At 40.9% G+C, this 20108-nt stretch overlaps 1 long non-coding RNA gene across 1 annotated transcript; it reads right to left on the bottom strand.

The window, feature by feature from the left end:
* Window positions 1-13384: 13384 nt before the first annotated feature.
* Window positions 13385-19544, bottom strand: LOC103102209 (uncharacterized). The gene is made up of 2 exons (XR_467757.3): window positions 18637-19544; window positions 13385-18586 (listed from the first exon to the last, which is right to left on the bottom strand). It is a non-coding gene; the product is annotated as an uncharacterized LOC103102209 (long non-coding RNA).
* Between the last annotated feature and the right edge of the window lie 564 nt (window positions 19545-20108).

Here is a 20108-nt window from a genome sequence, read left to right as displayed (position 1 = left end):
TGTAAATATACATCCATTTCACCTTGATTGTCATATTCATGGTCACATGATTGGACAAAATAGCTCCTAATAATTACTTTAATTTCCTCTTTATTAGAGGTGTAATCCCCTTTTCATTATTGATACTGATAATTTGATTCTCTTCTTTCTTTTTTAAATTAGATTGACCAATACTTTATCTATTTTATTTGTTTTTTCAAAGAACTAAATCTTAATCTGATTTATTAATTTTTATAGTTTTTACTTTCAATTTTATTCATTTCACCTTGATTTTTAGGATTTTCAATTTATTCTTTATCTGGGATTTTTAATTTGTTCTTTTTCTAGTTTTTTTAGTTGCATGTTCAATTCATTGATCTCCTCTTTCTCTATTTAGTTGGTGTAGGCACTTGGGGATATAAATTTTCTCCTGAGTACTGTAGAAATTCTCAGGTGCCAATATTTGCTTCATCTTGAGCCTTGGGTCAAATAAAGCAGCATAAAAACAAAAACAAAAAAACAAACAAACACCTAAGTAGAAGGAAGTTAAACCAGTGACATTATTGGTGAAACATTTGAGGCAGATGATGAGATCCAGTGTTTGGCCATCCTTAGGTGTGTCATAGATGGAGAGAAGGTAAGGAATGTATAGGAGAGGAAGCAGTTATTGAAGTATGGGACCAGCCTTAGCAATAGAGATACATCGAAGGTCATAGCAATGAGAGATGAAGAGGTTGCAAAGAAGGGAGGCAAAAGGTTTTGAGAGGATGTTAACATATAACGTCCATGAGGGCGGGCACTGTCTTACCTGTGAATTTGCATCCCCATCATGCTACACAATCCCTGGCATAATGTAGATGCTTACTAATGCTCAAAGGTTGAAGAAAATCCTCAGGGGAAATTGGTCTGATAGGCATACATGTCAGTCGTCTACCATCATTTTTTCAGTTGTGTCCAACTCTTCATGGCCCCATTTGGGGTTTCCTTGGAAAAGATTCCCAAAGATATCATAGGATCATAGATTTGGAGCTAGAAGGGAAACTGGAGACCAAAGATTTCAACCCTTCTGTTTTATAGATAAGAAAACTGAGCACAGAGGAAATTAAATGACTTGCCCAATGTCACACAACAAGTAGTGTTGTGTGTATTTTATAGTCAGCCAATAAACACTGATGAAGGTGTGACAAGAGTTGAGAACATCAAAAAGGTCCCTGCCCTCAGGGAGCTCACACTCTTAATAATGGGGGAGAAAAGCTGAAAACTACTAAGTACAAAGAAGCTGGAGACAGAATCAATTAGAAATACTCAGTAGAGAGAGGACATGAGCACTAAAGCAGACCAGGAAAGTCTTCTGGTAGAACGTCATGTTTTAGCTGGGACTTGAAGGAAGTCAGGGAGGATCCTGGGGAAGTTTTAAAATGTACTAAGACTTTTGGGACAGTGTGCATTTTGTCTCTTGTAGAATTTAAGCAAGGAGGAGATTTTTTGGTCTTTAGTTTTGTATTTCTAGCTCCTAGTATGGTTCCTAGGACAGTTAGGTGGTACCAGAGTGCACTGAGTGCTTGGACCTGGAGTTAGGAAACTCATCTCATCCTCTTGAGTTTATATCTGGCCTCAACCACTTCTTAGCTGTGTGACCTGGGATAAGTCACCTCACTCTGTTTTCCTCAGTTTTCTCATCTATAAAATAAACTGGAGAAAGAAATGGCAAACCACTCTAGTATCTTTGCTGAGAAAGTCCCAAATGAGGTCACAAAGAGTCAGACACACCTAAATGACTGAAGAATAACACCAATATGGTTCCTGGAACATAGTAGGCACTTAATAAATACATTTAAATTACTAGGGATACAAGTCCAAAAATCAAAACATTCTATACTTCCAAGAATTTACATTTTGTTGGGGGAGGATACAGCATGCAAACTGATCGACATCTAAATATTAATATGAGGGGGGAAAAGGGAACCCCAGCAATTAAGGGAACCCCAAAAGAGCTTCTTCTAAATGAGATCACAGAAAATGGCCCTGATGCCCAGAGAGATGCTATGATTTGCATAAGCTTACAGAGGCAGTAAGCAAAAGTCATCATTTGAACCCAGGTCCTATGATTTCAAATCCAGAACCATATTCACCCTAAGAAGGAAGGGAATGTTATCGCACACCAATATTGATGGCTTGTACAAGAGGCAGCATGATGCAGTAAATAGAGGGCATACCTGAAAGTCAGGAATTGGTTGTGTGACCTTAGGCAAGTCACCAAACCCCTGTGTCCCCAGACAGTTGCCTAGGACTGTAAGTTATTGTCCCTTGCCAGGCAGTTCCATATACCAATGAAAAACAAAATCACAGTCCTGGAGATGGAAGGGACATTGGGTGCCATCTGGTCTCATTTCACCAATGCAGAAACTGAGGCTCTGGTCTAAGAGATTAAATGATCTTATACAAGGTCAACAGATAAAAGGCCATTTTTGAAACCAGTTATGACTCTGAACTTAGACTTATTTTGATTTCATCATGAAGTCACAATCTCCTCTATTAAATAATGATGAAGATGAAGAGTGGAAGGACATTTGGGAGGACTTTTATGAAGGGATGCAGAGGGAAGAAAGCAGAATTAGAAACACTCTGTATATACTGCCAGCAGCTGTATGGGATAATAACCACAAAGCCATTGATGAACTGGGAAAGTGTATGTAGGAGGAAAAGAGATCTCAAAGAAACAAATAATATTTAAAAAATATAATTTAACAAATAAAAATACCTGCAAGAAAATAAATTGTATCCAAGCAGCAAGAGATAGAAAGATAAATTCCATTTAAAATCAACCTAGACAATATAAAATACTTAGGAATCCATTTTCCAAGACAAACGCAGGAACTATAAGAACACAACTACAAAACACTCTCCACACAATTAAAACTAGATCTAAACAATTGGAAAAACATTAATTGTTCATGGGTAGGATGAGCTAACATAATAAAAATGACAATCCGACCCAAATTAATTTACTTATTTAATGCCATACCCATCAAACTATCAAGAATTTTTTTTTTGCTGAATTAGAAAAAAACCCTAATAAAGTTCTTTTGGAAGAACAAAAGATCAAGAATATTAAGAAAAATAATGAAAAAATGTGAAGGATGGGAGGTCTAACAGTACCAGATCTTAAACTGTACTATAAAGTAGAGAAGGGAGGATGAGTGGAATAGACTTGGGGTAAATGACCTCAGCAAGCTAGTGTTCAATAAATCCAAAGATCCCGGCTTTTGGGACAAAAATCCACTATTTTAAAAAAACTGCTGGGAAAACTGGAAAACTGTATAGGAGAGATTAGGTTTAGATCAACATCTCACACTCTACACCAAGATAAACTCAGAATTGGTGAATGACTTGAATATTAAGAAGGAAACTATAAATTAATTAAGTGAACACAGTATAGTATACATGTCATATCTTTGGGAAAGGGAAGAGTTCAAGACCAAGCAAGAGCTAGAAAAAATTACAAAATGTAAAATCAATAATTTTGATTATATCAAATTAAAAAGGTTTTGTACAAACAAAACCAATGCAACCAAAATTAGAAGGGAAGCAATAAATTGGGGAAAAATCTTCATAAAGAAAACCTCTGACAAAGGTCTAATTACTCAAATATATAAAGAGCTAAATCAATTGTACAAAAATATCCAGGCATTACCCAATTGATAAATGGGCAAGGGACATGAATAGGCAATTTTCAGTCAAAAAAATAAAAACTATTAATAAGCACATGAAAAAGTGTTCTAAATCTCTTATAATCAGAGAGATGCAAATCAAAACAACTCTGAGGTACCACTTCACACCTAGCAGATTGGCTAACATGACAACAAAGGAAAGTCATGAATGCTGGAGGGGATGTGGCAAAGTCGGGACATTAATGCATTGCTGGTGGAATTGTGAATTGATCCAACCATTCTGGAGGGCAATTTGGAACTATGCCCAAAGGGCACTAAAAGACTCTCTGCCCTTTGATCCAGCCATAGCACTGCTGGGTTTGTACCCCAAAGAGATAATAAGGAAAAAAGACTTGTACAAGAATATTCATAGCTGCACTCTTTGTGGTGGCCAAAAATTGGAAAATGACGGGATACCCTTCAATTGGGGAATGGCTGAACAAATTGTGGTATATGTTGGTGATGGAATACTATTGTGCTCAAAGGAATAATAAAGTGGAGGGATTCCATGTGAACTGGAAAGACCTCCAGGAATTAATGCAGAGTGAAAGGAGCAGAACCAGGAGAATATTGTACACAAAGACTGATATACTGAGGTACAATTGAATGTAATGGACTTCTCTACTAGCAGCAATTCAATGATCCAGGACAATTCTGAGGGACTTATGAGAAAGATGCTCTCCACATCCAGGGAAAGAACTGTGGGAGCAGAAACACAGAAGAAAAACAACCACTTGATCACATGGGTCAAAGGGGATATGACTGGGGATGGACTCTAAAGGATCACCCTGGTGCAAATATCAAGAATATAGACATAGGTCTTGATCAATGACACATATAAAACTCAGTGGAATTGCTCATTGGCTACAGAGGGGGTAGAGGGAGGGGAGGGAAAAAACATGAATCATATAACCATGGAAAAATTTTCTTAATAAAATAAAATAAAAAATAAAATAAATTGTGAATTGAAATTTATTATTTTGTATGGTATTTCATTTTAAGATTGTGCTTTCCTTTCTTAAATGTGCTTAGTATATGTTTAATTTTTTAATTCCAATCCTGGTGCCATCAATGTGTGGAACTTCTAGATGGAAATTCGTTCCAGTAATACAGAGAGTCGATTCATCTGGAACTAAGTCTTAGGTATCTAGTAGATGCATTTCACTGGATTTGCAGTCAGGAAGATCTGAGTTCAAATCCAATCTCTCATACTTATAGACGATGTGATCCTGAGCAAGTCACTCAAGTCTGTCAATCTCAGTTTCCTCATTTTTAAAATGGGGATAAAAGCAGCACCTATCTCTTAGAGTCAATGTTAGGAAAGGAAGACAGTGATCTATATTAAATATATTTAATAATATTTATCATTTTTGTTATATATGTAAACCTTAAAATTTCTTAGACTTATGAATGTAGGAAATTTTTTCCAAGTATGAAATTTTCCATAAATATATAATAATATGCAGCCATATAGTTAATTAAATTAATATATGAAGTATATTAAATAATATTATATTATAAATATATTAAATAATTATAAATAAAATATTTCTCTGTAAATATTAAATATAGAATATAAACATATTCATCATATTATAAATGATACCATTTAATATATATTAAGTATATTATATGGATATTTATTTAACCCTTACCTTCTGTCTTAGAATCAATATTGTATTTGGTTCCAGGGCAGAAGAGGGGTAAGGACTAGGCAATAGGATATTAAGTAATTTGTCCAGGGTCACACAGCTACTAAGTGACTTGAGGCTTGATTTTAATCCAGGACCTCCAGTCTCTAGACCTGACTCTCAATCTCCTAAACTAGCTAGCTGCCCCTGGAGGCAATATTTGCAAAGACTTTTAGCCCTCTGTAAATGATATCTATCTGGTCTAATCTATGCTTGAAAAACTATTGACTTGGGCTCTGAGAGATAATGACTTACCCATAGTCACCCAGTCAGTGTGGCTAGAGACAAGATTCATACTAAATTCTTTTTGACTCAAATGCCAATCTTTAATCCATTGCAGCAAACTTCTCCTATCCAGACCAACAATAAATATGGTGGGATTTTGTATTCTCTAGGTGACCGTAAAGAATCAGTCCAGTTATCAAATAACCTCTAGGAAAGTCCCCCACTGATTGAGAATGTATCTTATCTTTTAAATAAATCTTATTTTTCATCTTAGAATCAATACTGTATAGGCAGAAGAGTTGTAAGGGATAAGCATTGGGCATTAAATGACTTGCCCAGCGTCACACAGCTAGGAAGTGCCTGAGGCTAGATTTGAACCCAGGACCTGTCTCTAGTCTTCTTGCTCATTCCACTGATCCACCTAGTTCTCCCCTTAATCACCTTCTCCAAGCATTTAAAACTATTCTGACTTCTTTTTTGTCTCTTGAGCATCAATCCCTCAGTGCCCTGAACATTCATGTTACTTCTAGCGTGGATCATTTGTCTGGGCTAGTTTTTCTTTCCAGCTTTGTTTGCATCGATGCCATTTCTACTTCTAAATTAAACCATTTTGGGGATTGTGATGTTAGAGTTCAAATGTAGTGTCTTCCCTGACACTGATGAAGAAGAGCTGGCTTCAGAATCCTGACAGATCTTTTCCATTTTTTATTTCGTTGTCGTCTTGTCTTCCAGTGTCATCTTTCAATTCTCTAAGGATGATGTGACAATTGCATTTCTCATTGTAACATTTAAATTTAGTTTCTCTGCTAAAAGTATTATATTTTAGAAGTAGGCAGAGAGTCAGTTTAAATACAATTTCTGTTCTAGGCCCAGGTGGGAATTCAGATGGGATTCTGGGAACTGCCAAGGGCTTCTGGGGATTGAAGTCCGGGGTTCAAATCTCCATTTTTACATCACGAGGTTTTCTGAAAACTTTTTCCCTCTTCTGCTTTGTGCTCTTTTATCACACCATACGACTCATTCAAATTTCTTACCATTCATTCTCTTTTGTAAAGACTTTACAAATAGAGCCCTTTCCTCCCCAGTCCCCACCTCATTCATATGTGACCCCCCCTCTCCCTATACTACCCAAAGTTGAAAATGTGTTGGGAATATGGGTCAATAGCCACTCAAAACTGTAATCTATGAGTCATTCAGAGGCCACATAAGTTTGAAGCAAAAGATATTTAAGAGGATGACAAAATAAATGACAAGAAATATTTCTTATATACGTAAGGGTACAGAGGGTACCGTACAGTTCATAGGGGAAGGGGAGCACATAAGTAGCACAGATGACCAGAGACTTTGCCTCGTGGGTCACAAATACGGCCAGGGAAAGTCACATTTCTAATGCTTCACAGTCACTGATGTCCTCTGGTGAGGATTTCTCCACTGCTCTGTTCTCCCTGAAAATCTGCCCTTTTTTCTGTCTTGCTGTAGCTCCCCTCATTTCCTGCTGCTCTCTCCTACCATCTGGCCTTTAGCTAACACACCTCTTCCTCTACAGTCCCCTCTAGCACTTGTAGCTCTTTCCTGATATAAAACTGATAGAGCCACCCAAAAAAGGATCATTTAGAGAAGCTTTTAAACATCTCCAAGCCTGTATTTTGAACGCTTCTCCTCTGCACTTTGTATTTTCTTGGTACACCTCCTCTGAGTTATGGTCACTAAATTATCCCTAATTCCTTTCTTGCTCTTGTACTGGAAATTTTAAAAAATGGTTCCCCAGAGGCCCAGCTTAGAAGAACTGCAAAGGAATTAGGAAAATTGTGGCAAGGAAATGCTTCACTACCCCCTGCCTACCCCAGCAGGCTCTTCGTGTTCTATGGGAATCACAGAAGGACAACTGGAGGAAGACCAAAACAAAGGTTAGTGACCTCTGCCCCGATTCCCAACAGCCACTGCCATGATTTATGCTGACCCCTGTTGCTTACAGTTCCGATGCTCTCACTCAGAATCACCCTTTAGGTCCCCCATCGCTGGTCCCCAACCATATCTGGCCAATTGGTGACTTGTTTTCTGCCCTCTGTGCTGGGATCTATCCCAGAGCCCTGGAATTCTGGGTCTCGGGGGAGGAGGGAATGGCGGGGGATTGAATTCTTGGCTGAGGAAGAAGCCAAAGTCCCCGACAAATGATGGTACTGGGTCAAGGTCAATCATGTCCCCAGGAACAGAAGGAGAATGTAGATCTGCAGCACCCAGGGTGACCCAGACCTGAGCCCACATCCTTTCTTTAACAAAGCTTCCCAAGTGATTATTTCACCTCTTCCCAAGACCATTCGAGATGGAGATCCAGGGCAGGCACGATGGTTCCCCATTGACCTGAGCCTGAAAAGGGTGAAGGGATTTCTGGATGGACACAGAGTTTCCCAGCTAGGGCAGAGGGACAAGAGAGGGCTTGGACTCTTCTGACAGAGCCTCTACTCCCTCTTCCCGGCTCCCTCAGTCCAAAGAAAAAGTGGATGCTGGTCAATGAAATCAGTTGAAGGGCCAATGAAATCAGATTTGGACCAACGAGGACTGGAAGAAGCCAAATGGCCCACAGCTCCGGCTTCGGCTATTAAGTAAAAAGAGTCATGGTGGACGTTTATGTGGCACTTTCAAATGGATCACAGTCTTATGCTGCCTTATTGGAACCTCAAAATTACCCTAAGAGCCAGATTTGAACCCTCATTTTGTCAGCCAATCAAATAAACACTTATTGGGGATTCGCTGAGGAATAGTTCTATGTTAGGCGACAGAGTTACAAATATACCAGAGAAACATTATTTGACTTCAAAGGGTTTCTACTGTATTCTCCTGGGTGGGGGGCAATATATTTACAGATAAGTAAATGCTATGAGGCAGCTAAGTAACACAGTAGATAGTGTGCTGGGCAGGGAGTTAGAAAGATCTGAGTTCAAATCCAGCCCCAGACACTTCACCCTCTTTGTCTCAGTTTCCCCATCTGTAAAATGAACTGGAGAAGGAAATGGCAAATTGCTTCATTCAGTATCTTTGCCAAGAAAACTCCAAATGGGGTAAGGAAGAGTCAGATATGACTGAATAACAAAGAGTAAATGGGCTGTATGTGTGTCTATATCTATTTCAATAGATTCCCACACAGTCGCAATATATGCCCAGTGTATATACTAAACACACATACACATTACATACATGTATATATGGGCTTATGTATACATACACAAATACATACACACATGGCAAAGCTATCAGGAAGATTCCTTGAAGGGGTCAGAGTGGTAGAAATGGATGAACCTTGTCTATGGAGTCAAAGGACCAGAGTTCAAATCCCAGCTCTGCCCTTTACTTCCTTGGTGACCCTGGGCAGATCTTTTAACCACTCAGAGCCTCAGTTTCCTCTTTTGTAAAATGAGGAGGAAGCTCTAGATCATCTCTGATGTCCCTTCTAGCTCCAGATCTAAGATTCTAGATAATATGAAGTAGGTGAGTTTGAAGGGAGTATCAGAGTTTTGGATTTGAATCTTCCCACTCCAAACGTTCAGCATTCTACTCCCCACACCTTATTTCTGCTCCCAAGATACACCAGTGAGTTGATATTTGGGGAAAAGGAGAAGGAATAGAAGGGGAGCTAGAGAGGCAGACAGGTAGGCAGAGTAGGAAAGCCACGAGGAAGAGAAAAACTCCGAAGAGGAGGGGCAGCCATATTTTTTGTCTTCTCTCCCCAAGCTGGGTTATGACTCCAGCATCGGACCTCCTTGAGGACCCAGTGGATCCCCTGCTCTTTGGCAGAGCTCTTGGAGGTGCCGCCCCTCTAGCACACCCCATTACGGTCCCAAATCCCGCCCTCACCCTCTTGCTCCGGCCAGCTTTGAAGAAGTCAAGCAGGGACAGTCCTGGAGGTGGAGACTTGCATTTTCCTTATCAGCCAGAGACTTTGCTGTGAGCAAAACACTCCCTGGAAAGGGCCATGAATCTAATCTGAGGCTGAAACATCTTTGGCACTTGTTCATTGGGCACTGAGAGGAGGAGGCTCCATTGCTTGGTCCTCGGCTGACGAGACCCAGCAAAGACCACTTCATTCGCTGCTCTTTCCATCTACAAGATGAGAATGTTTGGAGCTGTACAGGACCTTCGAGTGGATCTCTGAGATCCATGAATCCTCTCTTTCCATAGAGGAGACAATGGCGGACCAGAAACAATGATTAATTTTCCCATGGTCTCAACAGCAACAAATAACATTGTTGATATTTGGCTTTAGATCATCCTTGGGTTCTGTAACAGTTAATATTGATTTCTAGTAATAAAAGTATTATATTTTATGAGGTTTATTAAAGATTATTAGAAATCAAGGATACAAATAATAAACCATGAGCCCATTCACAGCCTACTTACTACATGTTGCAACATCCGAGTAGAGGAAGAGCCTCTTGGGAGGCAGAGAGCCTATGTTAAATACTAAATTGTGATCTCGCCCAGCTGTAGACTCAGGTGAGATTATAGGGAATTCTGGGAAGTACCAAAGACTTCTGGGGATTGAAGTCCGGGGTTCAAATCTCTATTTTTACAGTTCTAAGCTCGGTGTTCTCACCATGGTTCCTGCCCCATAAAATGGGACCTAGGAGTTTGAAAAATCGCTCTAATCAAGGCACACACAATGAGCCCTGGAAGAGAAAAGACACCACCTCTGAATTTGTTTTTCCTGGGCTTTTAACACAAACCAATCTTTGGGCTTTCAGCCCAAATACAGAAAATTGGTGCCTTCCAAATCTTGACCTTAGCCAAGTCATGAAATGCTCCTAGGCCTCTGTTTCCTCATCTGGAAAGTGAGAACTTTGGCCTAGATGGCTGCTGAGATGGTCTTCTGGTCCAGGAAGATGTTTCCAAAATGTTAACGTGCTGTGATACACCAGCAAGGCTACTTTATCAGGAGGTAGTTCGGGCTCTATTTCTAAGCAGATATCCCTGTCTCCAATGCTACAGATCACAATCTTCCCTTGCAACATAAAACAATCTGATCGGGTGGCTATAAATGTGATCCCCTCTCTTCGTGTTGGCCACCCAGACAGGCTGTCTCCAATAAGAAAAGCAAATGCAGTCTGTCTTATCTGCTGTGGGAATGCCAGGCGGCTGAGTGGTCATTTACCATCTATTCTGGATGAAGGAGACCTTGGCTCCCCCGGCTGTTGTTTTCTCTTCTATTTTGCCCATTGCAGGATGGAGATCTCTTGTTGGATGGTGGGCTATGCAACAGGCCAGCAATGACTAAATAGAGAGCCTGAGATCTGGGATTGGAGAAATGGAAAGGCTGGAGTCGGATCTAAGATCCAACAAGAATAGAACAAATGCAGTCCATCGCGGTGTTATTCGGTCTTAGGAGTGCCAACTGGGACCTGGCTGATGCGGTGCCTGCCCCAGAGTCAGGCAGAACATATTTTCCCAGCCAGTAGCTGGAATACCATAATGTTTTAGGCAAATGTTCAGAATAATTGTGGAATCACTGAAAATTTATTTTTGAAATATGCCCTCTGTTCTCCACTCTTCCCTTTAAGCATGTCTGTCCCCTGCCAGGGACCTGGTACCCCAGTGCAGTTCCAGGGTGATTGGATGAATGTGGAGACAGCATGTTCCACTAGAGAAAACACTGGAGTCTGAGTTCAAATTGAGTTCAAATCCTAGATCTCTGCTGTTTGCTCCCTGGTGCCCTTGGGCAATTATTTAAACTCTCTGAACCATGGTTTTCTCATCTGTGGAAAGAAGGAATGGAACAATCAGTAAACATTTATTAAGCACCTACTATGTGTCAGGCACTGTGCTAAGCCCTGGACAAAAGAAAGACCATGCTCTCGAGAAGCTTGCATTCTAACAAGAGAGACAGCACATGAACAAAAATATAAACAACGCTATACGCAGGGCAAATGGGAATAATTAAGAGAAGGAAGGCACTAGAATTAAAAAGGGTTGGGAAGGCTTCCTGTAGGAGGTCGGATTCAAAGGATGCCAAGGTCAGTAGTCAGAAAGGAGGAGGGAAAATGTTCTAAGCATGAGGGATAGCTAGAGTGAGTGCCAGGAGCTGAGAGATAGAGTCTTGTTGGTGAATATCCATGAGGAAAGTGTCACTAAATCAAAGAATGTGTGTCAGGGAGTAAGACATAAGGAAACTGGAAAGGGGGGGGGGCTGGATTATGAAGGGCTTTGAATGACAAACAGCATTTGGTCCTTGCTCCTCCCTGGAGGTGGTAGGCAGCCACTGGAGTAGAGGGATGATATAGTCAGACTTGAACATCAGGAAAATAATTTTGGTGGCTAACTAGAGGATGGAGGCAGACCCATCAGCAGCTATTGCAATAATTCAGGCATGATAATGAAGGTCTGTTTACACCAGGGTAAGGGCATTGTCAGAAAGGATAAGAGAGATTATTTGAGATGCTGCAAAGGTGAAATCAACAAGGGAGAATGCGGAGGTGAAATCAAGAAATAATTCACAGCTGAAATCAACAAGAAACACTACAGAGATGAAATTGGCAAGAGATGCTGGAGGTGAAATGAGCAAGATGCTATGCAGAGAGGAAATCGGCAAGAGAGGATTCAGAGGTGAACTCAACAAGAGAGAATGCTGAGGTGAAATCAAGAAATAATTCAGAGCTGAAATGAACAAGAAATGCTGGAGGTGAAATCAGCAAGAGATGATGCAGAGGTGAAATCAGTAAGAGATGCTTTAAAGGTGAAATCAACAGACTTTGGCAATAGCTTGGAACTGGGGGATGAGAAATAGTGTGGGATCCAAGATGATTCCTCAATTGCAAGACTGAGGGACTGAAAGGAAAGTGTTGTTTTCTATGGTAATTGGGAAGTCAGAAGCAAAATCATTTGTCCAAGAACACATAGATAGTAAGTGGTATGTGGTATAGTCAAGATGCAAGCCCAGATCACTGGACTTGAAAGACATCCCTCCTTTTTAGCAAAGAGTTTATTTGTATAGAATACCAGTCATTAAAAACAAACAAGAACACATTTCATAATATCATTATAAATACTGAGCCGGGAAGAATCTTAGAGGGTGTAGACAGTCTCAATTTTATTTCATAGATACAGAAATTAAACACCCCAAAATGATTTCCCAGGGTCACATGGGTAGGTTGCAAATAAGGAGGGATCTGATATCCAAATCTCTGACTCCTGGGTCAGTATTCTTTCCACCACATCTCCAAATTCACAGTAGATAGGTATTTAGAATGTACAACTAACCTTAGTGACCAGAGGCTCCTGTTAATCTGTTTTAGATAACAAACACTCTTCAGTTTGCTTCTAGTATATGGAGAATGTCCACAATCTTCAAAGCTCAGTAAGCCTTGGGAACCCAAGAACAATCCTGAGATTTCACTGGGAATGTGAATTTTAATATAAATAATAAGGGGGGGGGAGGCAGTTAACCTTGAAGGTGAAGAGGGTAGTGGTAGTAGTAATTTGATATTTACATAGCACATCCAGATGTATAAAGTGCTTTCATCATGTATTTTGGCAGTTCTGTGAGGTAGGTTATTTGTTATTAAACCCATTTTACACGGGCAACTGGGTGATACAGTAGAGAGTGCTGGACTTAGAATCAGGAGAACTTGAGTACAAGTACTGCCTCAACCCCTTATTACATAATTGACCTTGGGCAATACATATAACCTGCCCCAGGCTCAGTTTCCTTATCTGTAAAATAGGTTTAATGGACACAATAATAGTGTTAGGGTCCGTTTAGGGGCCAAAGGAACAGAACAGACGCTGCAATCAGCACAGAGAGGTGGTTTATTGTAACTCACTTCACACGCGTGGGGAGGAGCCCAAAGGGGGTTCCCCCCCCCCCAAACTTTAAGGCAGGCTTATATACCCTTGGAGCTCACCGAGGGTCCATATGGTTATCACACGGGTAGAGAAGTCAATGTGGCTATCATTCAGGGTGGAGAGGCTATCCCCCAGGGTTCGTTGGCCTAGGAAGGGTGCTTATCTACACCAGGTTCGTGGGCCTAGTTCCCTTTCATTCCCCACTTTTTTTTTTTTTTCAGCAGCTTGGAGTCCCTGGGGTCCGTGGTTGTTGGGTGATTATCATGGCTGGGGTCAAAGGTCAGAGGCCTTTGCAGTCATGCGCAATACCAAGGCAATCCGCACATACCAACTGTTCCCCTCGCCCATAGCTAGGCGTGGACTACTACATCTCCCCCTGTTTGTTTTACACACAAATGAATAGTGTAGCAACATTACAGCATTAACAAATACAAACACTCTGGTGCATAATCATATTCTGATACAGAGATGAAAAACCCATCCTGATTGTATGACTTAGATATACCAATCAAGAGTGAACCTCAGCATAAACTGATTCAGTGATCAATCTTAAAAATCCCAAACTGATCTTTCTATCTGCCTGTCTGCATTTCAGGATCAATGCAACAGTCTTGTAGATATAAAATGTTAAGAAAATAATTTCCACGCTACTGATCCTGGTCTAATGAGGTAGAATTCTATGGTTCACATGACGGGTGCAATAACCAAACACGCCACCTTTCACAGTCTGGACTATCAGAAGTTGTCAGCCTTTTCAACAGTTAGCAAAATACTATCCCTGGAGATGAAGGATAAGTCCTTCCTTTCTCTCGTACTGATACTGCATCTTGGGGATCTTTCCGTGCTCGCTGCCAGATGCCCGCCACCTAGGAAACTGGTTGGTACTCGATGCCAGGACATTCAGCGACTAAGGGTGTCAGTACGCCACGTCTCTGCATTTCCCAACCTCAAACATCCATTTCACATGGAAAGTGTATAATCGTGGCTGAGGCTGTCTGGTCCATAATGAAAGCTTCATTATGATTCCCCTTACATGCAATCAGACATCACTCTCCAGAATGGTCATCTGAAAATTAACAATTGCTGTCATGTTCTCATGTTCACCGACTGTCAGGTGACTGTAATTCTAGAAATCTTTGCACCTTCATAATTCTGGATCAGAGCATTAACAGTACTTTCTTTGTACTTAAAAGTTCTGGCAATAATTGTGCAACAGAAAAATCAAAGTTGAATACTTGAAAATGAATCAAAAGTGTTCTCTCAAATGAACATACTGATCTCTATATGATTCCTCTCCCTTTTCTTTTTGTTTGTGTGTTGGGAGAGATCCCTTCAAAGAAAAACATCCTCTCTGAACAATTCTGGAGGATCATGTTATCACATGTCAAATGATCTTAGAAAATTGATCCTGGGAACCTGATCCCAAAATTAATACAAAATTTTCTTGGCTCTACTGAGCCAATGTAAAATATCAGAATTTATATTCCCAATGATTTCTAATTCCTGATCTAAATAGATCAAAATTCGCCTTGTATATGAACATAATTTTGCACCATTACAGGCTCTGCAAAAACATTAATACAATAATCACAGTGCAATTTTTAACAAATACCAATATTCCCATACACTTTACATTCTCAATTGTAGCTTGAATAACCATGATGGTGATAATGAAGTAATATTTCAAGTTCTGACTGCATATTCCTTATGTCATCCTTATTTAAATCTCTGCTTGTATAAATAAACCCATCAATATGATAACCAAGCCTATACCATTACCAATATTTGCAAAATTCATTCCACCAAACCAATGTTTGGGTAAATGTAGAAACAATTTCTACAGTTTCTTGTACCTATAGAATTTGACATAGCTTTTTCATACCTAGTTGCTAGTGTATAATATTCAATGTGACAATAACTCAGGTTCCTGATTAAAGATTTCCTAGTGTCTTTTGCCTGATCTCTCATCCTTTCTTGAGAGTAACATCAGTGTCATCTGTCCATTAACCATGAGTGAGCAGCATTTTCTGCTTAGCACCTCATTTTTGTTGTCAGAAGTATCAGATCTATGCTATGAATGAAAGTTTTCTATCTCCTACTCTCTGGAGAGTCATACCAAGGTCTATACCCTTGTTGGATAACAGCATTTCTTACAATACAAGTGGTAGATTCACAATGCATACAATATACATTTCTTTTGACAGTATCATATACAAAATACAGGGTATACATTAGTAGCTAGACAATTTGTAGCTAATTCATCTCAATCCCATAGCAAAGTCTTTGGAGTGTGGGACACATCTGGTGTCTTATACTGAAATGAATGTGTCTTTCAGTCCTTCTGAGTTAGCATACTCGATGTTGCTCTGGGTACCACATCTCAATGGATGTCAGCATGACAAGTGTCCATCAGTGGTCTAATAGCCAATGTCTCTAATAGTGTAATGTCATTGTTCTGGAGTGATATTAGTTACCAAAAGAAGTGTCTCTCCAGCGTGCCTGGATTGTGGCTGGCATGTAGATAGCTGATGACAACAGCGTTCGTCTGCTTCTCTTCCTGGTCTGTGTCAGCTGGCATGAAGCATGACGTGGGTGACCAGATCTTTTTATCATCTGTGAACATACAAACAAGACCTTGGCCCAACATTATCATCCCTTTGGGTCCCTTACAGTCTTAATATCTTGATGATATTCAACCCAATTCAGGTATCTCACACAATGTGATCTTTATCATTACATTCAATATTGATTATTACAAAGCTTTAACTTATATTCCTTCTGGGGTGTAGAAGAGATATATGATTAGTGACACCATATCCACCTCTTTCCTTATGAAAGTGGAACAGTCACAGCTAAACAAAATTGACTTCTAGATAAGTCTGATTCTAATAAAAACATGTTGTTTGCAAATATAATGTACCCTTTAAGACAAATATCATAATTACATGTTGGATAGTAATACCATTTGTGCTGCAAGTGGACAGCGTTCCTTATACTGTCATAACATTCCCAATTATACCCTTTTGATATTTGATCAAATTTGGCTAACATGGAACAATTCCAATAAAATGATTTCAAGTTACATATTGTACCAATACCATTCAAAATTTTCAGGCATGTAATAGTTAGATCTCTTACCAAATACCCATATATTCATAGAACAGAATATCTGTCCATGACTTCATGTATCTGAGAAAGTAAACAGAAAACCTCGACCCCAAATGAAAGCCTCATTGGGTCTCAGAGAGTTAGAAAGTGACAGAACATACATACTTTCAGTTTTTGAACCTTGGGGCTCATGAATTCCCTTGATCTCTATTTACCATAGCTTGCATGTAAGCCATGAGCTATGCAATTTAGCCCTTGCATTACTGTTAAAAGCCCTGCTATTCCAAGCTGTGTGGAATAGATAGTAGTGCACCATTATCTGTAATCACTTTGCTCACTTCTTCATTTGAGCTTGAGCCCTAAACCAGGAGAGTAAGTATCTCCCATTACTTTTCACAGCTCAACCTTTGTGCCAGGAGCATGCTGAAATGCACCTTTTGCTCCAAAATATACAGTGGATATCTATCAGAGGTGAAATTAACCCACAATAGCTTGCATTGATAAGCGATATCACCTGCTTAGAAAATTGTTAATAATTCCTCCATAGTTAAAATTAGAAAGCCTTATAAATTCCTTTAAATCATATTCCAATTCATGCTTATTATATCTCAGTATTAAATTTTTCTTCTAGCCAATTACAGCATTAGTGATAAAACTTGCAACCGCAGTTGCTCTGATGCTATCTTCCACGTGGCTCAAGCCACATGGCCGGTAGAGAAAAAAATTCAAGCTGCTTCAGATTTAAGCCCAAACCTTAAATTTTTCTGTTAGCACTTTAATTACCTCGTGCTTTATACCAATATTTCTCTACAGATAAAACGTTTCTAGTCCTGATATTCTGTGGCATATAACAAAAGTCAGAGAAAGATTTTTAATTCTCCTTTTTTGACTTCCTTTATCAAAAATATAAGTAGACATTCCTTTATAATTTTGCCTGTATCCAACCTAAATTAAAACGATTCAAATTCCCAGATCTCATCTCATGGTGCTTCTTATCATTTGCAATCACCCAGGTAAAAGCCTGCCTTTACCTGGCTGGACCTCAAACAAAAGGGTTCCTAGGACCTTTTTCACATGCTAACTGAGTGCAGAGGCTTGTCTTTTTTAAAAAAATCTTCTGCCTTTGGTTACAGAATGGCAATATATCTTTTTACAACTTAGGCTGTTCCGAATTTAACCTAATTCAGGATTATTACCTTGATTCATTAATTTTGCTGAGACCTGCGGTTTTATTAGAAAAAGTTTTTTTCCTTTAAGTGCCCAGCTTTGAGTCAAAGCAATTACTTCCTGATAAGCCTTTCAAATGCATCCCAGGAATCTGCCTGTGAAGATTAGCTTGCTCCTTTCGAAATCCACTATGCTCTAGCAACTGTCTGTTTCAGACTGAGAGTTCTCAAGTTCTCAATCGCCCCTAGTGAGGGTTTTGCTAGGTCAAATTTTCTTTTTTTTCTTCCCCTCCCCCTCAGACCTCTCCTCTGGTGTTTCTTAACCTCCGGAGATCCAGGGCGGGGAGAGGAGGCCTCTAACTAGCTGCAGAGGCGTGGGAGGATGGGGGGGGAGGGTGCCGAGCCGGCTGTTTGCCCCCAGTGGCTCGTTGGTCTAGGGTGAGTGACTTCTAATCCCATGCCCGGCTGCCTCCTTTTAAAATCCCCAAAATGCTGGAGGACCAGGTCGATAGGCTGGCTTTGAGAGTTTCCTATTCTTGTTTAGTGAAAGTAGGAAGGAAGATGAGAAGACAGATAAGGAGAGAAAGGAAGGTGAGGAAAATAAGGCCACGCGTGGTGAGAAGGAAATCAAGGGGACCGTCAGCCGAGTTAGTGTGTCTGCGACGGGGGGATAGCCCAAACAAATTAAGGTTAAATTTGGGCCTACCCATGTGCCGGCGGCCGAGTGAGGCGTCCCTCAGTCGGTGCACCGGCGCGGGACTCAAACCCACACGGATGGGACTCAAACCCACCTAACAACAAGTGGGACCCTAGCCCACCTAACGGCCAGTGGGATTTGTAACCCACTGAAAGACTGTGGCCTCAGGACTCGAACCTGGGGCCAGTAGCGGGACTGTAACCCACTGGTAGCCTCAGGACTCGAACCTGGGGCCAGTACCTGCAGGATTTTGTGGGGTATGCGTTGGGGAGGGAAGGGCGCCTCTTCCCGTGTCCAACACCCCGTTTATCGTAGTGTCGAGCTGAGACTCGAACTCAGGACACTGCGAAAGGACTCGAACCTAGATTTGGTAGAAACCGAAACTAGTGGGTAGGGTTGGGAGAGGGTAGGGTAGGGAGAGGGGTGGCGGGAAGGGGTGAATGGGATGGCATTCGCTTCCTCGGTTTCCCGGCTGGGCCCCTGCTGGGGAGACAGAACCGCGGTACCGCCAAGTCCACACTCAGAAACAGGTCTGGAGTTCAACCGAGTCGCGGGCAAGCCCTCACCCCGGAACGGGATGGACCCGTGACGCTTAGGACAGGTGTGTCGTATAAACCCCGACCTGGAGCACAATGTGCCACCCTTTGCCTGTATGCGTTTCACGGGGTTTCCCTCCAGCCATAAAGTATGTCACGCTCTCTCATTCACTCACACACTCAAACCATAACCCCACAGTTTCGGTTTCAAAAAAAAGCCAATAGGGGTCCCGGAGGCTTACCTGCTCGGCGTAGGTCTCCTGCTCTCCGTCTGTGGTTCCTGGACACCCTTGGGACGAGCCCCCATATGTTAGGGTCCGTTTAGGGGCCAAAGGAACAGAACAGACGCTGCAATCAGCACAGAGAGGTGGTTTATTGTAACTCACTTCACACGCGTGGGGAGGAGCCCAAAGGGGGTTCCCCCCCCCCCAAACTTTAAGGCAGGCTTATATACCCTTGGAGCTCACCGAGGGTCCATATGGTTATCACACGGGTAGAGAAGTCAATGTGGCTATCATTCAGGGTGGAGAGGCTATCCCCCAGGGTTCGTTGGCCTAGGAAGGGTGCTTATCTACACCAGGTTCGTGGGCCTAGTTCCCTTTCAATAGCAACTACCTCTTTATGCTGGTGTGAGGAATGAATGAAATATATGTGTATGTGTTCATTGTGTATGTGTGTATACATTATTTTGCAAACTTTAAAGTGTGATGTTAAATGCTACATATTATTAATTTAGTCTAGGCTCTTTTAATGACAACTAAGGAAATGAAATCATCTGTGGCAGTCCTTTGGTTGGCCAACTAAGGCCCCCAAAGGCTAAGAACATAGAATTAGTAAACATGAGGGGTGGGATTAGACCCCAGATCTGCAGAATGCAGAAAAAATTTAGTCTTGCTCCTTTTTACACCAGAGATTAAATACTTAGATCTAGAACTGGAAAAGATTTCTAAGAACATCTAGTTCAACCTCTTATTTTACAAATCAGGAAACTGGGACATAGGGAGATTAAATGACTTGCCCAAGTGCAAGAGGTGGGATTTGAAACTAGTTTCTTGGATTCTAGAGATAATTCAGTCCCTTCCCCTTCTTTCTTCTCCTTTTCTTCCTCCTCTTCCTGGTCCTCTTCCTCCTTTACTTCATCACTCTCAATTTCCTCCTCTTCC

This window comes from Monodelphis domestica, chromosome 1 (genome assembly GCF_027887165.1).
Source record: "Monodelphis domestica isolate mMonDom1 chromosome 1, mMonDom1.pri, whole genome shotgun sequence".
Taxonomy (NCBI): Eukaryota; Metazoa; Chordata; class Mammalia; order Didelphimorphia; family Didelphidae; genus Monodelphis; species Monodelphis domestica.
The sequence above is the reverse complement of the archived record's forward strand: the minus strand, read 5'-3'. Positions and strand labels throughout refer to the sequence as shown.